The sequence below is a fragment of the Mauremys mutica genome, chromosome 2, assembly GCF_020497125.1.
Source record: "Mauremys mutica isolate MM-2020 ecotype Southern chromosome 2, ASM2049712v1, whole genome shotgun sequence".
In the NCBI taxonomy this organism is placed as follows: Eukaryota; Metazoa; Chordata; order Testudines; family Geoemydidae; genus Mauremys; species Mauremys mutica.
Window position 1 is genome coordinate 53,193,042 of NC_059073.1, and position 8,618 is coordinate 53,201,659.

Genomic DNA, 8,618 nt, shown 5'->3' on the forward strand with positions numbered 1-8,618 from the left:
TTCCTAGCCTCTGTTTGCCAGAAGCTGGGAATGGGTGACAGAGGATGAATCACTTGATGATTACCTGTTTGGTTCATTCCCTCTGGGACACCTGGCATTGACCACTGTTGGAAGATAGGATACTGGGCTAGATGGACCTTTGGTCTGACCCAGTATAGCCGTTCTTATGTTCTTACCAAACATATTGTTTTCAGATTGTCTGCTTTGCAAAGTCCTTGAGTTATCAGCTGTGCTACAAATTATTGCAGTCTCAGCTAGATTGTGTGGGTGGATAAATGTCTTGGTGGGCAACATGTTGAATGGTGGAGGTAGGATAGGCAAGGGCCCATATTCAGAGGGAAAAAATATTTTTTCCATCAGAAGGCAGCTTGCATGAATAAATAGAATGTCTCAGAAACCCATAATTACCTATTTTGAATGTGATTAGGCTGAGTACATTTCAAGCAGCCAAGATGAAACAACGAATTATCTATTTATTTTTCCTTGATAGCAGTGAGGATGCCATAGTTTGTGTATTGGGCCGAATTATCTGCTTGCAGTTTGCCCTGGGCACAGCAGAGGGGAGAGGGCTGTCAGGGAGCTGGTTACAAATCCCTGATTCTTTGTCTATCCTTGGCTCTGGGTGCAGGTAAGAGCAACCTGGGAGCTGATCTAATCTTCATAAATCAACTGTGATCAACATATACACCAGTTGGGGACTGCCAGATTGCTCTGTGTTCTGGTCATTGTCCTTGCCCACACCTTCATGGCCCCATCATTCCCCCACTGGGTTCTGCAGGACGGAGTGGTAGACACTGGTTCTATCAGCTTCATACCAGAGATTCCCTCAGACTTTTGTGGCCCCTGAGCCCAGAATCTGGCTCAGTGAATATAATATATATCCATACAAAAAGCCTGCTTAACTTCTGGGGTTTTACACCATTGTCCATGAAAGGAGACTATCGCCCATTTATCTGTTATGCCAGAGTAAATCCATTGAAATCAGTGGAGTTACACTGATATTAAAACAATGTACGTGAAGAAAGAAAACTGAGCCTTGTATGTATGTATACTCTGCAGGGTGCCATTTTTAAAAATTTGGCATGTACTGCATCATGGTATTTGACTTTCCAGTGACATTTCCTGTGCTTCAAATAGGAAATACACCAGTATACTCAACCAGCCCAAGCAGTAAACAGAGGTGTTCCAATTATGTGCACTGTAACCAAACAGAAAAAATGATGGTCCTCCACTTGCTCCCATTTCTAGGCTTAAAATGTGATCTTGTTTATTTAATTTGGTAGTATTTTCCCTCCCTTAAAATCCCATTGCTGTGCTGGTACTTTTCTAATAGTTGCCCTGTGATCTGGGTAATAAGTGCCATTGTAATACTGTGCAAATGAATGCCAAAATATGCTGTCAGCTGATGAGAAGAAAAATGATTACAATTTTGTTTTACTTGTTCCAGAGTAAACATCAGTAAACTAATTACAAGATACACCTTCACTACAGTTTTGTGAATGGAGAAAGAATCACTGATTACTGGTTTTGTCTTTAGTTCTATTTGATGAATCACATTTAATTATAGTGTAATTAGGTACTACCTTTAACATTAGAGAGAAAAATATACCATGTAATGGGATGTAATTTTAGAAAACACTGTAAATTCTAATGATTGTAAATAAAGTGATCATGTGGTAAATTTTTTTGGAATACATTATAGCAATTCTATTCATACATGCTGCATGTAATATGTAAGCTCATTTTAACTGTCAGTGCCACCATAATTCTGAAAAGATTCAGCATCAATTCTGAAAAGATATTATCAGACACTGATTCTATTCTGAAAAGATATTGTCCAGACACTGATTCTAAGCATAAAGTAATTGTACAATGGATAAATGAGACAATGAGACAGTTTCTTCTGTCTTTCTTCTGCTGATTTCTGTAGAGATTATGGAAATTAAAGTAAGCAATATTTTTGCATCAAAATAAAAAAATGCTTTTGTTCTCTTTATAAAGAGCTATCCATACTGTTAATGCATACCTTTCACACTTGTGGATTTCAAACAGCTATCCTACATGGTTAATCTAAGCCTTGATCTTGCAAACATGTTCCTACATTTATATATGTGATTAGTCTAGGGTGACCAGACAGCAAATGTGAAAAATCAGGATGGGGTGGGGGTAATAGGAGCCTATATAAGAAAAAGGCCCAAAAATTGGGACTGTCCCTATAAAATCGGAACATCTGGTCATCCTAGATTAGTCCCACTGAAATCAATGGAATTACTCATGTATACAAATTAAGCATATATCTAAATGTTTGTAGCATTGAGGACTTTTGGTCAAACTTTACCATTGGATACTTGAGTATAACAAATTGAAGACAATAGGAGCTATGTACCCAGCCGCATATACAGTTCAGTGCTTAGTAAATAAGAATATCTTTGTATACTACCATCAAAATGTCTATAATTATTATTTTCTATATTATAGTAGCACTCAGGCACCTCAGACAGAATTAGGGCCCCATTGTGTTTGGCACTGTATTCATTTTGGAATGTGTCTTTGTCTTGGCTTTGAAAACAAAACCACATGGGATTTATGTAAATGTTATAAAGCAGGATTTATGGGGTAGAGGTCTGAAAGTAGTTTTACTACCTGACCTGATATCTAGATAGTATGAAAACAGCACATACTTGTGGATAGGCCAATAACCCCATATTTGGAGACAGGCAACCTCTTCAAAATCAACTGAGTCCATTGCTAGCTATAAAACATCCCATGTATTGGCAATAGGCATATATCCTGTTGAAAGGTAAGCCCCTTTTTCATTTGGGATGTGTTGAGCAGACAGTTCACTATTAGCCCAAAGCCACAAATATCTAGATCTGGTGTTGTAATTCACCTTACACAGGTTGCCTGTTGCACAGTGTATTCTCTTAAAATTTTTAAAAATATGGCCCTGATTCACCACTTCATTATGGGAGTTTTACACCTTTAGAAATCAGGACCTGTACAGACATTTTTCACTCCTGAGTCATTCCTACACCAATATTGAGCTTGTCACAGAGACCAAGATGTAGATAATGTAGCTTTCCTAACCTCGAGCTGCCAAGGGATGAATCATGCCCTGGTGTGCATTAGAATAGACCTCAGGACTATCTTAATTTGTGCACAACTGCAACAGTCCCAATGGCATCACCAAAAATATTGCCAAACCTAAGCTTTCAAAAATTGAGTCTGACCTCAAAACATCATGAAACTGGCTTAAATCATGGGTTTTAAAAAAATATATATATATATTTGGGGTTCTTTTTATTTGCCTTCTAGTTGTTGAGCCTTTGGGATTCATGTTTTCAGGTGTTCCTCCAAAACCATAAGGGTTAGAAATACAGAAAGGATTTTTTTTTAAATGAAACCTGAGATACTTTCATAATGACAGGATTCCAGGAGCTAGGGCTTTTCGAAAAAATATTGAGAGACATGCTATAAAATCATGAGGTTAGGCAACATGATATATCCAGAGCATAGGAACAGGCTGGGCATGCATTCTCTCTCCCTGGCCTGCAGCCAATTTGTCCTGCCATACTTTCCACCAGATGTCATGGTTACATTTGCTTTGTGGCCCCTTCACACCAGCACAGCCTTTGCAAGTACCATGAGAGCAGGAAATTTGCAGATACCAGGGGAGCCCTTGCTCCATTCCCATAGCAACTCCCATAAAGGTCCGCTTCTGCCCTCTATGTACAATCTAAAGAGTAGCAGGATTCCCAAGCAGAGATAGGTTCTGGGCATCAGAGGGCCAGCTGGTTCTCTGTACTGTGGCATTTCAAAATCTAACAGGACTGAGATTTTTTTTTAAAAACATTGATTTGAGAATGACTGGGTGAAGGTGAGGAAAATGGCCCCCTAACAACAAAATCCCCCAAAGTTTCATCAAGAAGATCAGGCTACCAGACCAGACAGAATTCTGTGGAATTAGTAGAGATAGAAAACATACTTAGTAGTTTTAAAGAAAATTTTAAACCATGGGTTCTCCACCCTGGGGGCACCCCAGATGTTTGTGGGTTGTGGCCACCTTGCCCTTCCCATACTGCATAATAGGAATAAGCTAGAGCAGAAGGCAATCCTGAGGTGCTCCCTGGATGGAAGAGGCTGTGAATTCCTTCTCTCCCACATACTGTTATAGGTAGCTTCTTTTGTACAATTCAGATTGGTATTGTGAAGTGATTCCCTGAGCTGTATAAATGAGGGGAAAGGGTTTATTTTGGTGAGGGCCTGTAGCTGTCAGCTCACCCACAGTAAAATGCCAGCTGCCAATTCATTTGGTTTTTACTATCTAGTTATTGCACCCACATGAGGACATAACCTCAGTGATCAAAACCTCATACTAAATGTGAAGCTTCTTTTCCAGCTGCATCTTTAAGGTAAAAAAGATAAATATCCAGGTGCTGTACGACTTGCTTCTGCCCTCACACTTTATGCTTTGCCTAGCAACACAAAGCAGACAGACCGAATATCTGTTGCCTAGCAACCACCTGGCACTTGTGTGGCCTAGATGACCTGAATATATTTCTCTTACTATTAACCCTTAAAGACCAAGTTAATTAAATTAGCTACTTTTATGAAGTCACTTTCTGCAAGCTGCTTTGTCAGCATACACCCTTGGATACCCACTGACTTCAGTGCAGTTCTATGCAGGTGCAGAGGCCTACCTATGCAGAGCTCCTGTCATGATTTGTGCCTATTAATGTGTGGTTTTGTGATGGTGGCCATCTTGGCCATCACATGAGAGATTAAACCAGAGAGCTCCAAAACCAAAAGCATGAGCTGTGACAGGTATCTGGGTGTCTGCCTGGGTCTCGGTGTCTCTGGCTCCCACAGTGTGGAGCTTCGGCTGCTCCCAGACTGGAGCCTGGGGAGTGCATCCTTCTGCTCCGGCAGTCAGCCTAGAATAAGCTTGGCAGCTCCTTTTTATACTGAGGCAGCACTTGGAGCATGCCCAGTAGAGGTAAGGGGGAGTGGCTTCCTCTGCCCAGAGTGTGTGGTTAACTCCTTCTTGTCCAGTGTGGGGCAAGTACACCCTGTCACAGTGTCAAACATACAGTGACATGAATCAGTGCAAATCTCTGCAAAGTAATAGATGAGTCATTGTTGAGGATTTAAAGTAAAGATAAGTTGTTTTCAGTTCAGGTAAGTAGCAAGACTAACCAGAAACAAAATGAACAATGTTTAACAGCATGTGTACTAAAGACCTGCTCACAAATCACTCTGAAATTAATTGATAAACATACTTTCCCTATTAAGAGTTTGGAATTTAATTAAATATTGCAAAACCTATAAATATTCAGCTTTCAGAGTGGTAGCCATGTAAGTCTGTATCAGCAAAAACAACAAGGAGTTAGAGGCTAACAAATTTATTTGGGCATAAGCTTTTATGGGCTAAAACCCACTTCATCAGATGCATGGAGTGAAACATACAGTAAGCAGTATATACATACACAGCACAGGAAAAGATAGGAGTTGCCTTACCATGTGGGGGGGTCAGTGCTAATGAGGCCAATTCAATTAAGGTGGAAGTGGCCTATTCTCAAAAGTTGACAAGGAAGGGTGAATATCAAGAGAGGAAAAATTACTTTTGTAGTGCTAACGAAGCCAATGCAATCAAGGTGGACGTCAGCCATTCCACACAAAGATGGACTACAAGCCGTCAGGAACTGTATCCCCAATAATGTCACAGCAAACCTGATGGCTGAACTTTCAGACTTTATCCTCACCCACAACTATTTCAGATTTGGGGACAATTTATACCTTTAAATCAGCAGCACTGCTATGGGTACCCGCATGGCCCCACAGTATGCCAATATTTTTGCAGCTGACTTAGAACAACGCTTCCTTAGCTCTCATCCCCTAGCGCCCCTACTCTACTTGTGCTACATTGATGACATCTTCGTCATCTGGACCCATGGGAAGGAGGCTTTTGAGGAATTCCACCAGGATTTCAACAATTTCCACCCCACCATCAACCTCAGCATGGACCAATCCACACAAGAGATCCACTTCCCGGACACTACAGTGCAAATAAGCGATGGTCTCATAAACACCACCCTATATCAGAAACCTAGTGACCACTATACTTACCTACATGCCTCCAGCTTTCATCCAGATCTCATCACACGATCCATTGTCTACAGCCAAGCTCTAAGATATAACCGCATTTGCTCCAATCCCTCAAACAGACACGAACACCTACAGGATCTCTATCAAGCATTCTTAAAACTACAATAACCACCTGCTGAAGTGAAGAAACAGATGGACAGAGCCAGAAGGGTACCCAGAAGTCACCTACTACAGGACAGGCCCAACAAAACAACAAGGAGCGGGAGGGATAGCTCTGTGGTTTGAGCATTAGCCTACTAAACCCAGGGTTATGAGTTTAATCCTTGAGGGAGCCACTTAGGAATCTGGAGCAAAAATCAGTACTTGGTCCTGCTAGTGAAGGCAGGGGGCTGGACTTAATGACCTTTCAGGGTCCTTTCTGGAGATAGGATATCTCTATTTATTTATTGGGGGAGGGATAGCTCAGTGGTTTGAGAATTGGCCTGCTAAACCCAGGGTTGTGAGTTCAATCCTTGAAGGGGCCATTTAGGGATTGGGGCAAAAATCTGTCTGGGGATTGGTCCTGCTTTGAGCAGGGGCTTGGACTAGATGACTTCCTGAGGTCCCTTCCAACCCTGATATTCTATGAAAGAAAGTAACAGAATGCCACCTACAGCCCCCAACTAAAACCTCTCCAGCGCATCATCAAGAATCTACAACCTATCCTGAAGGATGATCCCTCACTCTCACAGACCTTGGGAGACAGGCCAGTCCTCGCTTACAGACAGCCCCCCAACCTGAAGCAAATACTCACCAGCAACTACATAACAAAAACCCAGGAACAAATCCCTGCAACAAACCCCATTGCCAACTCTGTCCCCATATCTATTCAAGGGACACCATCATAGGACCTAACCACATAAGCCACGCCTTCAGGGACTCGTTCACTAGCACATCTACCAATGTGATATATGCCATCATGTGCCAGCAATGCCCCTCTGCCATGTCCATTGGCCAAACTGGACAGTCTCTACACAAAAGAATAAATGGACACAAAGCAGACATCAAGAATTGTAACATTCAAAAACCAGTAGAAGAGCACTTCAATCTCCCTGGACACTCAATAAACAGATTTAAAAGTGGCAATTCTTCAAAAAAAAAACTCTTCAAAAACAGACTTCAATGAGAAACTGCAGAAATGTAATTAATTTGTAAACTGGACACTATCAAATTAGGCCTGAATAAAGACTGGTAATGGATGGGTCACTACAAAAAGCAATTTTCCCTCTGCTGATACTCACACCTTCTTGTACCTGTTGGAAATGGCTGACATCCACCTTGATTGCTTTTGCCTCATTTGCACTACAAAAGTAAATTTTCCCTCTCTTGATAGTCACCTCTTCTTGTCAACTGTTGAGAATAGGCCACTTCTACCTTAATTGAATTGGCCTCCCTCTTTCAATTAAAAAAAAAAGAACCTGGGTAACTGGCAAATCCAAAATGCAATACCAGATATGCACTACTCCATGTGCTGTTGCTGATCCAAAACTAACACACAGCATGTGCGAATTTTACCTAACGTGGGCTGGGAGAGGGAATCCATTGCTCTGTTTAGTTTTATCTACACTTAATTTAAAATTTACACTGGGTCATGCACACACACTTAACTCTTATACATGGTGGACTTTCTTTTTTTCAATGTAAAAAAAGATGGCTGTATTTACCCATGTCATATTTCTCTCTAATCAAAATCTGTAGGGGAAAAAAAAAGTGTTTTCAGCACAAGGAATCTCAACCACATTTCAAAGCCATTTCCAGTAAAACATCCAGTTTCCGTATATGCATTTTAACTGCACTTTAACTTAATGAATTGAGATTCACCTCAGACAATCCTTCCCTCAGCTGTCATGTATTCCTGGTTCTCTTCCCTTCAGCTCATTTTAATGCTTTGAGTAGCACCGTTTCTGTAGCGAAGATCCCTCATGACATGCTGATTTTCTGACTGACAGGCAGCACATACACATGAAGCAGAATGTCAAAGAACATGACATGATAAAACCAAACATAGTTTAATATGGTTATGATAATGCCAAACTACTTAAAATTCTCTGTACCTTTGACAGACTAGCCTTGTATGTCTTTCAAAGCTGTGTATCTGTCTGAGTTTCTCTGGGCCTTGAAATTGATAGAAATGTGATAAATAACTGTTTGCATTCTGGTCCAGGTTTAAACTCATTCTCAGTATATAGCTTTTTTGACTGATTAGAGTCAAGGGTATATTCTGATTTTTTTAAACTTTTACAAGAATGTATCTTATATTTGCTTGCATATCTAATGTAGCTTGAAAGCTACCTATCCCACAATGTTCTGAGTAACGCTGGATAAAATAGTATGAATGTTTTCACAGGTAAAAGCACCATGCTGGGTTTTCTTATAATTCATGGAGACAACCATTCAAAATATATGCAATCCCCAAAATTTCATAAGTTTTATATAAATTATTAAATTTAAAAAATCATAACAAAAGTATGCTA